Source organism: Alexandromys fortis, unplaced genomic scaffold, assembly GCF_014885135.2.
Source record: "Alexandromys fortis isolate MF-2015 unplaced genomic scaffold, M_Fortis_MF-2015_v1.1 scaffold_65, whole genome shotgun sequence".
In the NCBI taxonomy this organism is placed as follows: Eukaryota; Metazoa; Chordata; class Mammalia; order Rodentia; family Cricetidae; genus Alexandromys; species Alexandromys fortis.
The window spans coordinates 9,218,663-9,238,482 of NW_026067986.1; the positions used below are offsets into that span (position 1 = coordinate 9,218,663).

Here is a 19,820-nt window from a genome sequence, read left to right on the forward strand (position 1 = left end):
CACTAAAATGAAACACACTGAACCAATAGGAGTTTTTACTTCCAAAAGGCATGAGCGTGGGAAGGGCAAGAGGAAACACTCATATTTTGATCTTTTGTTTTCTATCTTAGGCGTTTATATGACGGAGATGCATTTTTATGTATAACTTAGGTGGTTTTGTTTTATCACAAAGAATGGGTTTTTATGACATGCAAAGGACTGCTTTAACGTGTTAGCATATAATGGAAATACCTTGTACTATGTACGATATAAATGCGTGACCATCACAGTAAGACCTTCAGTCATTCTCCAGCCCCACCTTGAACCCCAGCCAAGCCTTGCAAAAAACAATTTTGCTAGTTAAAGACATTTTGAAATTTGTACCACAGCTTGGGTTTTTTTTTTCTTTTTGATTCCATGAGTTGGGGTGAGGGTGGTGTGTATGCATGTGCCATGGAGCTTGTAAGGACACAGGGGACAACTTTGTGGAGTCAGTTCTTTCTTTCACCTTTACATGGGTTCCAATGACCAAACTGAAGTCACCAGGCTAATGCAGCATATGGTTTTCCCACCAATCTTTTCTCCTGTCCACTTATTGTAATATATACATATATATACATATATATAGTATATATAGTATATATGTATGTTTATATTATATATCACCCATGCATTTACATACATTTCTAGATACAGAATTCATAAATAGATAAAATAAGAGCAAATGAATACTTTCTGTACATTATTGCAAATGTCTGGAATTTTACTCACACTATTTTTTTCTCTGAATGTGTGTGGGTGCATGCAAGTGAGTGTTCCGGACTACTAACCCATAAGCGTGCATGTGGAGGTGGGAAGGGGAGATCACGCATTTGTTTCCTTACTATCTGAGACTAGGGTCTTTGACTGACTTGGAAGCTCTCCATTGCTTGTATGCTGGCTGGCCAGTCAGGCCCAGGAATCTCCCTGTCTCCACCTCCGGTGCTTGGGGTACAGGCTCATCCACTGAGCTTTGCTTTTACGTGAGTGCTGTAGGTTTGAAGTAATTTAATTTCTTCACATTTGCAGAGCAAGGGTTCTTACCCACTGAGCTATCTCCTCAGGAAAAAAAAAAAATGGCACTTTGCTTCCAATATGTTTCTGAAAACTTAGCTGATACTTTCAGAGTCTGTAGAGCATTTCTAGAAATTTAGAAAATTTCCTGATATTTATTTAAAAAAAAAACCCACAACATTTGAAACCGTTTCTTTGAAACAGTTCGTTTTTACAACTCCAGGGAGTGACGTACACATAATCCACAGCAATAATCAGCAAACAGTTAAGGTCTTTGAATTTTCTCAATTGTGCCCTTTGTTAACTCTGAGCCGGAATAATTGCACTTTGATGGATTTTGTTTGATTTTCCTTATGTATTAACATATAATTCTCTGGGACGAACGCAAATTAGAAGAAAATCAGTTATTCCATCTAACTAAAACTGAAGCAGTTTCATGAAGTTCCCACTCATCCAAAAAGGCAATGTACAATAAATAGTCAAGAAAATTGTTGGCAGGTTGTAAGAATTGTTTTGCCAACGTGGAAAAATGAACAGTGTAAAGCTGGAAATGAAAAAGACAGTGGTCATAAAATCAATCCCCTTGCATATTAGTCGTGCTAATCCTGAAACAGAATTTCTTGCTTCAACTATCATCATCCATGCTTTATATGTATTCCAGAAGAAAAGAAATAAAATAAACATGCTAGCTAATATATTACACATGTAAAATAAACCTCTAAGCATTTGATAGTAAACAGTATAATAATCAACACAAGTATGTACTATTTATATTTCAATTAATTCATTTTAAAATAGTATAAATATCCACATCTTTAGAAATATTTTGCATTTAAATCATAGGACTATACGATCATATATATCATATTATTAGATAGAACAAATAAAATCAGTGTCTTCCGAACCCTTCCAAGGATAGTTGTGCAATAAAATGACTAAATAAATAACTCCTCATTTTTTATACTTCATTAACAAGAGGTATTTTTCAGCACATAAATATTCGGCACGTGGAACCTTCATGAGAAAATAAACTTTAAATAATTAAAATATACAAAAGTAAGTGGGTGTCATCAATCGTTCGAACAAAGACAAGCAAATGAAGTCATAGTAAGTTATGCTTCTAAAAGGCCATCAGAGCAGGCAATGTCGCAGGTTAAAAGCATCTCACTTCCTGTATTACTTTTGAAAGATCATTGTCTCTCCAGTCCTCCCTGGGGCTTAATAGGCAGTTAGTGGTTGTTTGATCGTTTTCTGAGAATCTATAGGCAGCTAAAGGTCAAAGACTGAAGGCAGTCAATAGCTAATTTCTTTATTCATGACCAGAAAGTCATGTTGTAGGTTGGCTTATTTTCCATTAACTAGCCTGAAATAAAAACTGATTTAAATGGACTCTGGACTGACATCTGGTGAGCCAGCATGGGACAGAACAAGGGCCTCTGAATATAGGTGACAGTTGTGTGCCTTGGTCTGTTTGTGGGGTCCCTGGCAGTAGAACAAGGATTTATCCCTAGTGCATGAATTGGCTTTCTGGAGCCCATTCCCTATGGTGGGATGCCTTGCTCAGCCTTGATGCAGCGGGGGGAGGGACTTGGTCCTGCCTCAACTTGATATGCCAACCTTTATTGACACCCATGGAAGGCCTTACCCTCTCTGAGGAATGGATATGAGGGCGGAGAGAGAACAGAAGGAGTGGAGGGAGAAGGGACTGTGGTTGGTATGCAGAATGAATAACAAAATTAAAATAAAAATAAACTTATTTGGCAAAATAATGATATTAAATAACAAATTGCTTAAGCAACTATGAATGAGTGGGTTAATCCCTGCCCAAGTCCTTGTCTGGTATCTGTCTTCCTAGGAGCACCTCCCAAGATGCTACTAGAGCACAATTATTTAGAAGAAGCATGCTTTAAAGGAAAATAGATCTTTAATTCCTAGGTTCTTCATTCACTCATCAATTTTTTTCATATCTATTATGACATACACTTGTTTTGAGTCCTTAGAAATAAACAACCGCACATAAAGTATCTGCGCTTATTGCATTCCCGTATACAAAAGACATGCAAGCATTAAAAAACTTAAATGCTGTGATAAGATGATTAAGGAAATACAGGCTAAGACGACTGAAGAGAGTAAGGTAAGCAGGTGATAGAGCACGCCATCCTGAAGGCAGTTTCCAGGGGAAGGCGAGAGACAGAGGAAAGCAACTGTGGTGAGAATCCGGAGAAATGGGTAAACAGTGCCCTGTGCAAGCAGAAAGGTACCAGAAAGTCTAGGTAATTATTTCTTGATGTTAAATGGAGCCACAGGAGAGTTTTCTGTAGAGAAATAACACGGGACAGAATGGGAGACACACACACACTTACAAACATATATACATACATGCCCATGCATTCATTCCCACACGCAAGCATACAATCACATATACACATGCACATACATCCACAAACACGGAGACACACACAAACACATACAAAGAAAAAGATATCTCAGCAGTGAGTGAAACCATTCTAATATCAAAATCTAGCAATAAGCAGACAGAAAGGCAATAGGCCAAATGTCCAAGAAGTGGAGAGTCCGTCTTAACTCTACTTCCATTATGTTAAGGGCTCTCTTCACTACGTAAACATGTCAGGGCTTTCTGCAGTTGGGAAAGCAGAAGTGAGCTTCCCACGGCCGCACATGGTCTACTCCCACAAAGGAGCAGACTGGACTTCTATCAGTAGGCTGTGCGCCATGCACCCGGTGGAAATCACCACGGCACAGCTGTTTCTCAGCTTCTTCCTCTGCTGCAGTTAAATTGCATCCTGCTTTTCACTGTTGGTACTTCTTACGTGCATTGGTTTATCTCTGCATCAACTAAAGAAACCTTTCACACATTAGCACCAGGTGATGCCGAGTCCTGGAAAGACAGTGGTTAAATCCACTTAATAATATATAAAACAGCGGTACTGAGAAAGAACCTCTGGTAACCACTATGAGGAGGGAAAGCAATCTCTGCCACAATAATACCTCTGAGGTACTCCGGGTGGCTGCATCAGAGAAGAGTAAGAACTAGTTGACCTCTGAAGTTAAAGGAACCTTCACAAAGCCAGTTTCTGCTCATAGTATTGAGCAGAACACATGTCGTGGCTGCAGGACCGAAGGCAGTTTATCCAAACTTGCTGTCCTTCAAATTCCCTTAGTAAAGAAGGAAGACAATGTAGCCTATGGCATAGGTTTGCCACGGGAGTTCATAATTTCTTTACTATGAGGAAGAAACCCCCTGGGAAGATGCAGCGCTAAACACGCAGAAAAAAAAAATTAGTATTTGACGTTGAGCTAAAATATAATTAATGGTTACATTTACTTTTCATTAAATTAAACAGGACCTCTCTGTACAGAAAATGATTGCATCAGAGGTGGTAAATTCTGCAAAATAAGTTTCACTGGACTATATAATCTCACAGATTTTGAAAGTCGGAGAGATGGTCGGCAGAGGCCATCAAACAAGCACAAACAGGCAGCGGAGATAACAACACAGCACAGGTAGTTTCTTTCAATTTAATGAAGAAAAAAATATACAAGACAAAATTTAAATGTTCAAATTTAAAAAGCAATGCTTCTCAAGGGCACAGAAATCCTTCTACTGTTCTACTTATTTCTTATGGATCATTTTTTAATTATTTATTTTTTGAGATTATAATATAATCACATCATTTCCCCTTCCTTTTCCCCCATTCAAACCTTTCCATTTAGCCCACAGTCACCATTTTTTTCTTTTTCCTTAAATGGTGTTAAATATATGTGTATGAGGATGTGTGTGCTATTAGAAATATATCTATCACCATGCATAAAACTCAAGTCTAAATGGATCAAAGACCTCAACATCATAAAGCCAGCTACACTGAACCTTATAGAAGAGAAAATGGGAAGTACATTTGAACACATTGGCACAGGAGACCACTTCCTAAATATAACCCCAGTAGCACAGACACCGAGAGAAACAGTTAATAAGTAGGACCTTCTGAGACCGAAAAGCTTCTGTAAAGCAAAGGACATAGTCAACAAGACAAAATGGCAGCTTACAAAATGGAAAAAGATCTTCATCAATCCTGCATCAGACAGAGGTCTGATCTCCAAGGACTGCAGCTCATTTTGCTAATCATGTGAAACCTGTATTTAGTCAGTATCTAGAACAGTGTCATTGAGGATCTGGAATTGAAACAAACAAACAAACAAACAAACATTTTAAAGTCCTGGCCACATAAGCTGATCCAATCTAGAAATATCTAGTAAATACTGGGTGCAGTCTGCTCTGAAACTACCACACAATAGTTCATTAAATTAATTTTCGAGTTAGTCTTTTCTGGACCCATCTTAAAGGGCACTCCGGCTCAGTCTATAAAAAGCTAGGTTTTCTTTGGGCGCAGATTTTCTTCTCTCTGTCTTTTGCTGGTTCCTTAGTTTCAATTCCTCCTAAACAGCAGTACTGTAACCCCAGGACACTAACAACTGTCTCAGTGCTGGTGACTCCTGGGGTGGCTATTCTTGGTTGTCAACATCACTCCATCTGGAATGAACTACCATCAAATTCCAATAGAATAGAGGGCACACCTGTGAGAGATTAATTGTGCTTGGCTAGAAGTGGGTGAAGCCACTTTTAGTTTGGACCTTCAAGGTAGGAAGATAAATACCTTTGATCGGATCTTGAGGCAAGGTGACACACCTTTAATCTAGGTCACACCTTCTGCTAGACGTCTGTACAGGGGCATGGAAGGAGGAAGGTTTTGCTCTTTGCCTGTTTGCTCTCTCCTTACTAGCATACCCCTCCTTCACTGCAATTACTACTTCTTCAGAATTCCAGCATCTACTGTAGACCAACTGAGACATTTAGCTTTGTGGACTGAGCATCTTCTGGATTCTTGTATTTTTCTGTTCATAGCCTGCCAATGTTGGATTAGTTGGACCATAGCCTGTAAGTGATTCCATAAATCCCCTTTCCATATACATATGGAAAAAGATTCATTCTATAAGTTCTGCTACTCTAGAGAACCATGATTAGTTCTGGAAAAATAATACAACTCCCAAATTGACACCCTCATCCCATGAGTCTTCCAGTTTCTTAAAAGTCATAAGATTGATTCCTGTGAGTACATCCAAACACCTCAGACTCAAAAGTGCAAACCATAATTCCAACTTTATTCCTCTAGTCATATTCTCCATCCTACATGGACTTGGTTTTGTAGATCTTACTACAATCTCATCGATCATTCCAGTCTGAATTCTTCGCCGGACCATCTCTCTTACAACCTTCTGAAATGCTTACAACTTAACCTGCCCAAAATACTATGAACTAAGTCCAGTTTATTCTTCTTCAATCTTGTTTACACCTCTTCAGTTCCGGCCTTTATGCTAGTTAATCTATACAGTTTGAACAGTCCCTAATCAACTTCTATGATGGTCTTTCTCATCCTTCCTTGCTTTTCCCCAAATTTCACATCCCATAAGCATCACATTGCTGGTGTTTCCGTCTCTCTGTCCCTTTGATCTTATGGAACTTAAAAGTGCCAGGATGTTCCCCACAGGTTCTGACACAAAATTGTAACAAGAATTTAAGTACACTTAGGGAAACACACCAATCTGAGGGTTAAATGAAGTCTTCAAGTTAGTATCTCATATGTCTAGAAAGCTAATATTGCTTCGTTGTCATCAAAACATAGTATTCCTACTGTAAGCAAACTCTGTGACATAAAGGGCAAGATTTAGATGAACTTATTAGTAAAAAAAAAAAAGTTTGTGGCGCCTTTATTTCCAGCACTTGGGAGGCAGAAGCAGGCAGATCTCTTGAGTTCAAGGCAAGCATTGTCTACAAGAGCTAGTTCCAGGACAGCCTTGACTGTTACACAGAGANAAATAAATAAATAAATAAATAATAAATAAATAAATAAATAAATAAATTTAAAGAACTACACTCCCAACAGCCAGATTAAGCATATACCCATGACTTCTACCATAAGAACTCTTTGAAGGAGTGTACTAAAATAGTTGGCACAGAGAATAAAGTTTTAAGAGTATGTGGAATAAAAACAACCCCCCCAGAAATATATTTAGCCTGCAATTATTAGTTCTCAATTCACAAGTATTATCACAGTTGATTGATCACCTTTTCCGGATCTCAGGGATCACAGTTAGACATTCATCTGTGCAATGAGCCAACTTGTGAAGGAATTACCACAAGACCCATCGTTGCTGAGCTTTTCTCCTAACAACACCACCACTGACTCAGCATCCTGACCAGATCACAATCCACCATCAGAGTTCCATTAAGACAGTAATATGGAATCTCAAGATAACATGTTCCCCTTTATGTAGAGACCCGTGGGGAGGCTGCAAATCCTTTAACAGTACTTCTTGACGTTCCAAATACTGGAACTCTTCATGTTGTGGTGACCCCCAACCATAAAGTTATTTTCCTTGCTATTTCATAACTATAATGTGCTACTGTTATGAAAAGTGATGCAAATATTTGATGTGCAGGATATCGGCTATGAAGGCCCCGTGAAAGGGTCACTCAACCCCCAATGGAGTTGTGACCCACATACACTCATTGAAGTCAAGCTAGGAAAACAATAAATTCAAAGCAACAATGGAACCTTAGAAGAGAAAGACTTAATTTTCAGAAGCTTCAGGATGATCTGAAAGAGCAGAAACAAGGAAGTGTGATGCTGCCTCCTCTACAACACACAGTGTACATCCCAATAATCTCGAGTCCAGAGGAGAGACACACAAGAGGCAGCTAAGTGTTAATCTATAGATCCCTACCTAGATTTTTGTTTTTACACCTGCCCGAGAGATACAGAACATTCATATCAAATCACTGTCTTCAGTATACACGAGGAAAAATGTCCAGAAGACCTGTCTGACTTGGCAAAATAAGCACCCCCTTTAAGCAGTAAGTAATGAAGCCAAATCAAGGGCACACAATGGGAACACCTGACCCAGGGCCTGGTTAGCTATATATAGCTCACTAAGTTTTAATAACTCAGTTTTCGGTGTTCTGGAACACCACACAGACTCCACACTTCCTTTCTTATTTTCCTGCAATCTGTAAGATGTAAAGGAGACAGGAAAATGTAACAAGCCCAGGGCATTTCTGCTTCTGAGTCTTTGCTTTGTTCATGCACAGGCTCCTCTTCATATTTTAATCAGGGAACATCGCTTTGAAAAATGTTACAGGGGCAGGGGTGGGGAGCAGCTAAGAATGCTGATATAGACTTGCCATCCCAGTATTCAGGACCAGTGCCATGAATTCAAGGACAGCCCATACCATGAACTGAAACCCAAGGTAACCTGAGCAACAAACTGAAGCCTTGCCTCAAATAATTATTTAGTTAAGTAGTTACAAAATAAACATGCTATAAATTTGATACAAGTAAATATCGGAGTTTTTAAGATTTTCATTTTATTTTTAATACAGAAAAAGAAGTACTTCCTCAAGATTTTCTGTGTTAATGGTTTTCCTCTAGAGATTTACAAAGCTAAATGAGGATTTTCTTTAGTCTTTGATGGGAATAACATGTTTTAAATACCAAACCTGAGAAACAGATTTCATCAACAAGGCCTAATTTCCTTTAATGCCTGTGTAGATATCAGGAATAGAAAGACACAGCCTGTTCCCATAACCCCAGTCCAGCACACATGGATACTAATGCATGCAATGAGAAAATGATGTCCTAATGGCTCAGGTTTTCAGCTTCTAATAACCATAAACAAAATTATTAGATTAGAAGCTGAGGCACCGCTTGAAAGAGCTGAGCTAGGGACTGATCAGTGGGCCATGGTTGGTGCAAGGGACATCAGTTTACAATGCTCTCACCCTTCCTCAAGGCTCACTCGGTTGCCTATTGATTAAAAAAAAATCACTTTGGTTCTGACAGAGTCAGATAATGCATGCTTCTCTGAATACTCACTTTCTGTTTAGACAGTATAAATACACAGAACCCCAAGTTGTTGTTTTCTGTCTGTCTGTCTGTCTGTCTGTCTGTCTGTCTGTTAGGGCAGACTCTTACTCTGTGCCCTGGCTGACTTGGAGCTTGGACCCTGAACTCACAGAGACTTATCTATGTGTGCCTTCCAAAGCTGGGATTACAGATGTACACCACCATTGCTGAATTCAAGGCATCTGATGCATTTTTACCAGTGCTATGAATTTGAAATCGAGTTGTATACATGTGCCAGAGTCTCCTCATATTCATCCTGTATTTGTCCCAGCCCACATACCTCATGCTAGACATCGGAGTATATAAGTGAATAACCACAATAGGTAAGTCATGGGGTAGTAATAATCTCAGCTCAAAAGCCTGAGCTCTCCCATGTCAAAGTGGTCTTTGACAAAGTTCCTTTTTAATAACTTATAGCAAGCCAAGTTCTTCTTTTAATATTTATTTTATTTTTTATGTGTATAGATGTTTTGACTATATGCATGTCTATACCCACAGAGGTCAGAAAGGACATTGGGTCCTGTGAATGAGAATGGCCCTAAACATTCATATGTTTGGATGCTTGGTCCTAAGCGTAAGTGTTTGGACAGTATTAGTAGGTATGGCCTTGTTGGAGGAGGTATGTCATTGGGAGTTGGTTTTGTGGTTTCAAAAGCCTATGTCAGGCTCAGTCTGTCTGTCTGTCTGTCTGTCTGTCTGTCTGTCTGTCTCTATCTATCTATCTATCTATCTATCTATCTATCTATCTATCTATCTCTGCCTGCTGCCTGCAGATCAGGATGCAAATTTCAGCTTCTGTTCCAATGCCTTGTCTATCTGCTGTGGGACAATGGTTTTACCCTGTAAACATTTGTTTCTTGTTTAATAAAATGCTGATTGGCCAGTAGCCAGGCAGGAAGTATAGGCCCAATCAGGCAGGAAGTAGAGATGAAGCGATGAGAACAGGAGAATTCTGAGAAGAGGAAAGTTCATTCTGTAGTTGTGACCCAGCCTCAGAGGAAGCCTAGCCAAAAAAGGTACCAAGCCACGAGGCTAACTCAGACAAGAATTGTGGGCTAATGCAAGTTATAAGAGTTAGTTAATAAGAAGCCTGAGCTAATGGGCCAATCAATTTATAACTAATGTAGATCTCTGTGTGATTTCTTTGGGGCTTAACAACTGTGGGAACTGGACAGGACAGAAAACCTCAATCAATATCTATCCGCGCCCCAGCTACTGTTTCGATGCCAGGCCTATCTGATAAGCATGAACTAACCCTCTAAAATTGTTGGCTAGTCCCTAGTTAAACGCTCAGGCTTTCCAATGTAACCTTGAGTACTGATCTATAGAAATGCAGTGAGGTGTTTTGTTTTGTTTGTGTGTGTGTGTGTGTGTGTGTGTGTGTGTGTGTGTGTGTAACAAACAAAGTTCTTATTGCCCTCACAGTGTGAAGCCAATGTATCTCCGGGTGCTATAGACTCCACAAATCCCTAGTTTGGAGCCCTAATTCTTGATGTATTTGGTTTTTAATTAAACTTAGAGAAAATCATAAGGATAGGACCCTAATGAATTAGATGCATACACTAATCAGAGAAAATACCACAGACCTTGTTCTCTCTCTCTCTCTCTCTCTCTCTCTCTCTCTCTCTCTCTCTCTCTCTCTCTCTCTCCATCTTTCCCACGTTTGCTGTCATGAGAAGACACAAAGCAGGCAGAAATCTAGGAAGACTGGTCTTACTCAAACCCACTGATGTTTAAGTCATCTACCCTTTGGCATTTTGTTGGCATCTTGCATCATGACTTCTTTTTTTAATTAAGTAATTAATTATGTATACAATCAAATCTCATTACTAATGATTGTGAGCCACCATGTGGTTGCTGGGAATTGGAACCTTTGGAAGACCAGGCAAAGCTCTTGACCACTAAGCCATCTCTCCAGCACCCCTTTGCCATTTTGTTATGACAGCCTGAGCATACTACACTAGAAAACGTTCATTAGGTGACCACCATCTATGGGTCAACTATAATCATGATGATCAAGTCTTTCCTCCTCTCCCTCCCGCTCCTATGGGGCCATGTTCACAACTCGGGACACTAGAGAATTCAAGAAAATTCCAAGATGCATTCCAAGACCCAACCCTCCCTGCTTCCACCTTTAGAGAATATATCCTCATTATTATTGTTGTTAGCATTCATATCTGTATATAAATTGAAATATCTCTCTTGGGATGAATTTCCAAAATCTACAGAAACACTCATCCAGTATTTTCATACTCAAACATTTTCTCCTATCATTTTCACGCAATTGGTCCTCTGTCCTTATTACTTCAAACAATTACATTTCAGGAATCAAATGTGTTGAAGACATCTTCTGATATCCTTAATATGCCTATTACAGATTGAATCTTGAAATAAATCTTGAGCCCTTGCTCTACAACTTATTTGGAAGGCTATGAAACCCTGCAGAAGCGGGGGTATGGCTTGCAGAAGAAGGTCAGAAAGTCAGACCTTTGAAGATTACAGGTTCTTCTGGTTCCTGCCTAATTTTTCTGCTTCCTGGTCCAAATCCGGAATAAGCCTCAGCTTCTCTGCCGTGTCCGAGCTCCTTTCTTATACCGTCTCCGCAATGATGGATTAAATTGCTTGAAACCATGAGCCAATAATCAGCCTTTCTTCCCGGACATTGCTCCTTCCGTTCACGGAAGGACAAAAGTAGCTGATACAAGTCTATGCTGCTGACTCTCTCTCCATTCCTTAGCCTATTTTGGTGTGGAAATGCCTCTCACACATGTTAAAGGCCCGGCTGGAGTGAATGGGCTATTGAAAAGAGACTTGGCTACGATGGACCTAGTTCATTTACAGCTAAAAGGGTTATTAGTAAATGGGCCGAACTGGAGGAAGTAGGTCATGTTCTTATAGGCTTGATCTTGTCCCCAGTCTCTCTCTCCCTCGGCTTCCTGGTTGCCCTGCCATCAGACGCTTTCTTCTCTCACCAACCACCTGCCATGATGTACTTACTGGCCTTATCACAGGCCTTAAATTAATGCAGCTACTAAAACACGGACTAAAACCAGTGAATTAAAAGCCAAAATAAATCTTTCTATGTAAGTTTTTTTTAACCTTTTTAGGTATTTTATCACAACAATGGAAAACTGATTAGCAAAGGCCTCTTCCCTTCCCCTGTCAATCTTTTCCTACCAAGTTTCATGTCATTAATATCTTTATTTGTTTTCTGTTGCTCATGATATCCAAAACTTTTTTAATCTTCCACTATAGTCACTTGAAACTTGCTCCTCAATATCATTCAGAATTATAATATACACTGGATATAATGTAAGCCTGGAGCTCATAAATTTGACCTAACACAATCCATATTTGGGTATGACTGTAGGCGTTGAGTATGTAAAAGTCTTTATGTTGTAGTTTATATCTACTGAGTTTGGGTTTACACAAAGGAATATATGTAATATTACAAGCAGAAAAATTGAGAGCCAAATCAAGCGGCTTCCAAAGCAGAAATAATTCTTTTTTTTCCCCAATAATTATACATATGTTATATTCACTCTGTCAATGAGTAGTACAAATACCCAGCTGTCAAGCACTTTCTCAACCATTAAGGACTGCCCAATAGAAGGGAAACTGTTCTGGTACTGAAAACCTTGCCAACTCCCCATAACTGGAGAGGTCATGGACCCCAAAGGAAACCTATTATTGACTTAAATCAGTATAATTCCTAACTCCATTCTAAAAAAGTCATGCTTTGTGTTGGCTACTTTTATGTCAATCTGGCACAAGCTCTAGTCATCTGCCAAGAGGGAACCTCAATTGAGGAAAGGCCCCCAGGGTAGGAGGCTGAAAACAGACATGTTTGTAAAGCATTTTCTCAATTAGTGATCAATGAGGGAAGCCAAGCTCATTGTGGGCGGCACAGCCTCTAGACTGGTGGTCCTGGTTCAATAAGGAAGAAGGCTGAGCAAGCTAGGAGGGACAAGCCAGTGAGCAACACTCCTCCAAGGCCTCGGCATCATTCCCTGCACTGCTTGAGTTCCTGTATTGACTTCCTTCAACGATGAACGGCAATATGGAAGTATGAGCCAAGTAAACCCTTTCCTCCTCAAGTTGCTTGGGTCTCGGTGTTTCATGACAGCAGTAAAACACTTCCTGGAACAGGCTTACACCCACAGAGAAGTGCAGCCTTCAGCCCTCATCAAAGAAACTTCTTTCTTTAGCGGACGGAGACTGTCACAGAGACACCACCGAAAGAGGCAGAGAAAGACAGATCATAGTTACAATGTTGACTGGAAGCAGCTACAACAAACCTCCTACACTGAAGGCTCAAGAACGTCACAGAGGACAGGGCGGAGAGATAAGAAAAGACAGAGTACCAGTATGTATGCTTTGAGGCGGTGTCCTCCAGTTCTGGAAGGGAAGCTACCTGCATGAAATCTCAGTAATATGGCTACCTAAACAAGCCCTCAATAATGACATTAGTTGACAAGTTAGCACGAACAGGATAAATCTCACAAGGACCCTGTGGGAGTTTAAGTGTAACGGGCCCCCATAATCTCATAGGAAGTGGCATTATTAGGGGCTGTGGCCTCATAGAATTAGGTATGACCATGTTGGAGGAAGTGTGCCACTTTGTGGGCAGGCTTTGAGGTTTCCTGTACTCCAGATACAGGTCGATGTGACAGTCTACTTACTGCTACCTGCATATCAACATGCAACATCTCCTCCTCCAACACTATGTTTGCATGCACACTACCATGTTCCACCATAAGAGATGGAACCGCTAAACTATAAGGAGGTTACCACAATTAAATTTTTTTTTCCTTTATAAGAGTGCCTGATTGTTCCTAGAGAAGTGCGTGTCTTGTGTTTTCAGCTGAAGAGCCCTGCTCTCTTGGCTTTAACCCCCAGGGGCACATCCCGTGCACCAGCCCCACCCACCAAATCCCCTCAGATCCCAGAGGAGTCTCCCTACATCCACCTCCATCCTCCAGCACATCTGTAACAACCATGACCTTGACTCTGACAGCAACTGGAGAGGAGCCCCCAGAGCCACATCAGAGACCCCCAGAGCCACATCAGAGACCCCCAGAGGCACACAACCTCCCCTGCAACAGGAGGAGGAGGGACCATCTAAGACAAAGACCCCAACTGTACCAATTAGAAGAAGAGATGGGTAGACAGCAGTGTAAGAAAATATTCAACAATATAAAGAGCAATATGGCACCACCAGAAACTAGTGGTTCTACATCACCAGGACCTGAACATACCAGTACAGATGAAGCAGAAGAAAATAAATTTAAAAATAACTTTATGAAGATAGTAGAGGTCTTTATAAAAAAAATTCACTGAAAAGCTTAGAGGAAAAGACAAACAAAAAATTAGAAGAAATCAACAAATTCTTTAAAGAAAGCAAAGAAAATTCATTACACTAAGTGCCTACATAAAGAACCAGAAGAAATCACAGACATAGTGACTTAACCGTACACCTGAAAACTCTAGAACGAAAAGAAGCAAACCCACCCAGGTGAAGTAGATGGCAGGAAATAACCAAATTGAGGGTTGAAATCAATAAAATAGAAACAAAGAAAACAATACAAGGAATCAGTGAGACACAGAGTTGGTTCTTTGAGAAAAATCAACAAGAGAGACAAACCTTTATTCAAACTAAGAAAAAGCAAAGGGAGAATATCCAAATTAACAAAATCAGAAATAAAAAATGGGGACGTAACAATAGATACTGAGGATCCAGAGAATCATCAGGTCATATTTCAAAAACATTTAATGCACAAAATAAGAAAATTTAAAGAAATGGGCAATTTTCAGGATATATATCACATGCCAAAATTAAATCAAGACCAGATAAACAATTTAAATAGACCTATAACCCATAAGGAAATAGAATCACTCATCAGAAGTCTCCCAACCAATAAAAGCCTAGGGTCAGATGGTTTCAGGACAGAATTATAACAAAATTTCAAAGAAGAGCTAATATCAATACTCCTCAAATTGTTCCACACAATAGAAACAGAATGAACATTCCCTAATTCTTTTTACAAGGGCTACAGTTACCCTGATACCCAAGTCACACAAAGAAAGAGAATTTCAGACCAATCTACCTCATAAACATTGATAGAAAAATACCCAAAATACTGGCAACCTGAATCCAAGAACACATCAGAAAAAAATCATCCACAATGATCATGTAGGTTTCATCCCAGAGATGGGTCAAGATACAAAAGTCTGTCAATGTAATTCACCACATAAACAAACTGAAAGAAGAAAAAAAAAAAACAAGATCATCTCATTAGATGCTGAAAAAGCCTTCAATAAAATCCAACACCCCTTCATGACACAGGTCTTGGAAAGATCAGGGATATAAGGAGCATACCTAAACATAATAAAGGTAATATACAGCAAGCCAACAGCCAATATCAAACTAAATGGAGAGAAAATCAAATCAGTCCCACTGAAATCAGGAACAAGAAAAGTCTGCCTACTATCTTTATATCTATTCAATATAGTACTCAAAGTTCTAGCTAGATCAAAATGACAACAAAGGGGATGAAAGTGATAAAAACTGGAAAAGAATAAATCAAACTTTCACAGTTGCAGACGATATGATAGTATACATAACTGCCTCGAAAAATTTGATGAGGAAACTCCTATAGCTGATCAACACCTTCAGTAATGTGGCAGAATATAATATTAACTCAAAAAAATTAGTAACCCTCCTATATACAGATGATAAACTGGATGAAAGAAATCAGAGAAACATCACCCTGCATAATAACCATGAACAATATAAAATATCTTGGGCTAACTCTGACCAAACAAGTGAAAAACCTGTATGACAAGAACTTTAAGTATCTGAAGAATGAAATTGAAGAAAATATCAGAAAATGGGAAAATCTCCCATGCTCTTGGATAGGAAGGATCAACATAGTAAAAGTGGTAATCCTACCAAAAGCAATCTACAGATCCAACAAATCCCCATCAAAATCTGAGCACAATTCTTCACAAACATTGAAAGAACAATACTCAAATTCATATGGGAAAAAATCAGAATAGCCAAAACAATAAAGGAACTTACACCATTCCTGGTTTTGAGCTTTACTGTAGACAGTAATGAAAACAGTTTGGTTTTGGCACAAAAACAGAAAGGTGGACCAATGGATTGGAATCAAAGACATTAAATATTAATCTACACACCTATGAACATCTGATTTTTGGCAAAGAAGCTAAAATTATACAATGGAAGAAAGAAAGCATCTTCAATAAATGGTGCTGGCATAACTGGATATTGACATGTAGAGGAATGCAAATAGATCCATTTGAACTATGGAGCAACGTCAGGGAAGAAAGGCTGATTATTGGCTCATGGTTTCAAGCAATTAAATACATCATTGTGGAGACGGTATAAGAGAAGAGCTCAGACATGGCAGAAAAGCTGAGGCTTATTCACTTTTATCAGCTGTAGGAGTTTCCTCATCAAATTTTTTGAGGCAATTATGTATACTATCATATTGTCTGCAATTGTGAAAGTTTGATTTATTCCTTTCCAATTTTTATCCCTCTAATCCCCTTTTGTTGTCATTTTGCTCTAGCTAGAACTGTGAGTACTATATTGAATAGATATGAAGATAGATCTATCCCCATGCACAAAACTCAAGTCCAAATGCATCCAAGACCTCAACATAAATCCAGTCACACTGAACTTCATAGAAGAGAAAGTGGGAAGTAGCTTTGAACTCGTTGGATCAGCAGATCACTTCCTGAATATAACCCCAGTAGCACAGACACTGAGATTGACAATTAATAAATGGGACCTCCTCACACTGAGAAGCAAAGGACACAGTCAACAAGACAAAATGGCAGCCTATAGAATGGGAGAAGATCTTCACCAACACCACATCTGACAGAGGGCTGATTCCCAAAAGAAGTAAAAAACTCACGAAACTAAACGTCAAAATACCAAATAATCCATTAAAAAATGGGGCACAGATCTGAAAAGAGTATTCTCAACAGAGGAATCTCAAATTACCAAAAGGCACTTAAGGAATTGCTCAAGATCCTTAGGCATCAGGGGGATGCAAATCAAAACAACTCTTACACCTGTCAGAATGGCTAAGATCAAAAACACCAATGACAGCTTATGCTGGAGAAGGTGTGGATTAAGAGGTACACTCCTCCATTGCAGGCGGGAGTGCAAACTTGTACAGTCACTTTCAAAATCAGTATGGCGGTTTCTCAGAAAACTGGAATCAACCTACCTCAAGACCCACCAATATCACTCTTGAGAATATATCCAAAGGATGTATACTCATACCACAAAGATATTTGCTCAACTATGTTCATAGCTGCATTATTCCTAATAGCCAGAACCTGGAAACAACTTAGATGCCCATTAACTTCAGAATGAAAAAAAAAAAAAAAGTGGTACATTTTCACAATGGCGTACTATTCCGTGGTAAAAAACAATGGCATCTTGAAATTTGCAGGCAAATGGATTGCACTAGGGGAAAAAAAAAACTATCCTACGTAAGGTAACCCAGACCCAGAAAGACAAACATGGAAAGTACTCACTCATAAGTGGATATTAGACATAAAGCAAAGGATAACCAGCCTATACTCCATGACCCCAGAGAAGCTAGACAACAGGGAGAACCCTAAGAGAGACATACATGGATTACCCTGGGAAAAGGAAATAGACAATATATCCCGAGTAAATTGGGAGTTTGGGCTGGGGAGGGTGGAAGGCGGAAGAGAAGTGGGGTAGGGAGAACGGGAGGGGAGAGGAGAACGAGAAGGATAGAGAAGGTTGAATTGGAGAAAGTACAGAGAGGAAGAGCAAGAAAAGAGATTGACATTGATTGAGGGAACCACTATGGGATTATCAAAAACTTGACACTAGGGAGACTCCCAGGAATTCTCAAGGATGACCCCAGCTTAAAATCTCAGGAACAGTGGAGAGGCAACTGGAGGATGCCAAGAGAGGATGAATTAGTCTTCTTCAGAGATAAGATCCAACCCCAAGTGGTCAGCCTTAAGCAGATGTATGTATATGAGCAACATTAAATGAACTCAGCAGAATGTTTTTATGTATGCATATATGCAAAAAAAAATAATTAAAAAAATGACCATAAGTTTGAAGGCAACTGAGAAGGAAGACACAGGAGGATTGGTGTGGTGGGGGTGGGGAGAGCTGGAAATGGTGTAACCACATTATTCATACTGTATATTAACCAAAAATTTAATTAAAATTTGAAAAACAAAGTGAACAGAATAATTTTCTTCAAAGTACATCTAGAATAATTTCTAATTCCCATTCTTCTGTTTCAGCCTTCTCTTGCCTGTATACAATGGTTGAAGAAAAGCTCAATTCTTCCCAGCTACAGATGGCATATCAACAAACCCGTTATTATGACTCCCTGTCATTATCCCTTGAAATTTCTGTTCCTTTTTCTCTATTCACTTTTTTGGCTCTGCTCTAATCTTCTGCTTTTGTGGCCTAACCTTATATTCCCCTCTTACTACATGGCTTCCTACAAGTGTCTGTCTCTCTCTCTCTCTCTCTCTCTCTCTCTCACACACACACACACACACACACATACACACACACTTTCCATAAGAAATTTTACTTAGCAGCCATACTCTGTCAAATCAAAAGAACCCTCTCAAAACATTCAATTTCCAAATATCACAAGAGATCAACTGTCTAACTGTCTAACTTATTATAAAAAAGAAAACTTTGTAAAATAAATTTGCAAAATTCAGGGCAAGTTTTAAATTACATATTTATGAAGAAGATAAACATATTCTTAAAATAAGGTATTCAAAACAAAAATAAAGAATATCATAAAGAATAGAAAGTTCTTTAAGATTATCCTGTCTATCATCTCAGTGAAAAAAAGAAAGTGTGTGGAATACATAAGTGAAAAGGACATGACAGATCATTCAAAATTATTGGTATGATTAAATCATAAAGTGTCTTACCATCATGCAATGGTCAACTTTGTTTCCTAAATACAACTATAATCATCTACAAGAAAGTCTTGTTGAGACATCATATACATTAATTTGGGAGTATCTTAACTAAGTTAATTGAGGTGAGGAGACTGAGCACACTGTGGGCAGCATCATTCCCTAAGCAACAACTCCTGAACTGCAATAAAGCACAGAAAGCGAGCTAAGTACAAGCAAGCAAGTACCTGAGTCCGTGTGACCTACGGTTTTAAATTTCCATGGCCTTAACTTCCCAGCTCTCCTAGATTTGTGAGTCAAAATGTTTCCCTACTATGATGTTTCTTGTCAGGGTATTTTATCAAAGCAACAGAAATGAAACTCAAATATCATATAAGTCACTAAAATAATATGAATAAAATAATCAACTTATAAATGGAAAAGATTCGTTTTGGTGAAGAGTTTGGGGAGTACTCATACATGATAACAGTGGTATGATTACCTTTAGGTCTATGTGGAGTCAGAAAATTAGTTAGGAGCAAGTAGAAACTAACAGGTATAGAATGGGAGAGGGAGCTAGATAGAAAGGAAAGATGGAAACGGGGAAGAACAGAGGGGCAGGGGGGAGCAGTGTCCCACAGTCTCATCCAAATACAAGTCTCTAAAAATCTAAAAGACTTCTCACTGTGCCCCAACTTTAAAATTTCCAGTCTCACCCACAACAGCATAATCAATTGCTGGGCCTAGCTTCCAACACAGGTTTTTTGAGGGACATTTAACATCCAAATGTAAGACTCCTACAATAGACACTATTAATCTTCTGACAAAACAAATCAAGTAAAAGTCAAGGTTATATGC

At 39.1% G+C, this 19,820-nt stretch overlaps 1 protein-coding gene across 3 annotated transcripts in view; it reads right to left on the reverse strand.

Moving 5' to 3' along the window:
- Positions 1 to 19,820, reverse strand: part of Gulp1 (GULP PTB domain containing engulfment adaptor 1) — a 210,703-nt gene that overhangs the window by 177,835 nt on the left and 13,048 nt on the right. The window lies entirely within an intron of this gene.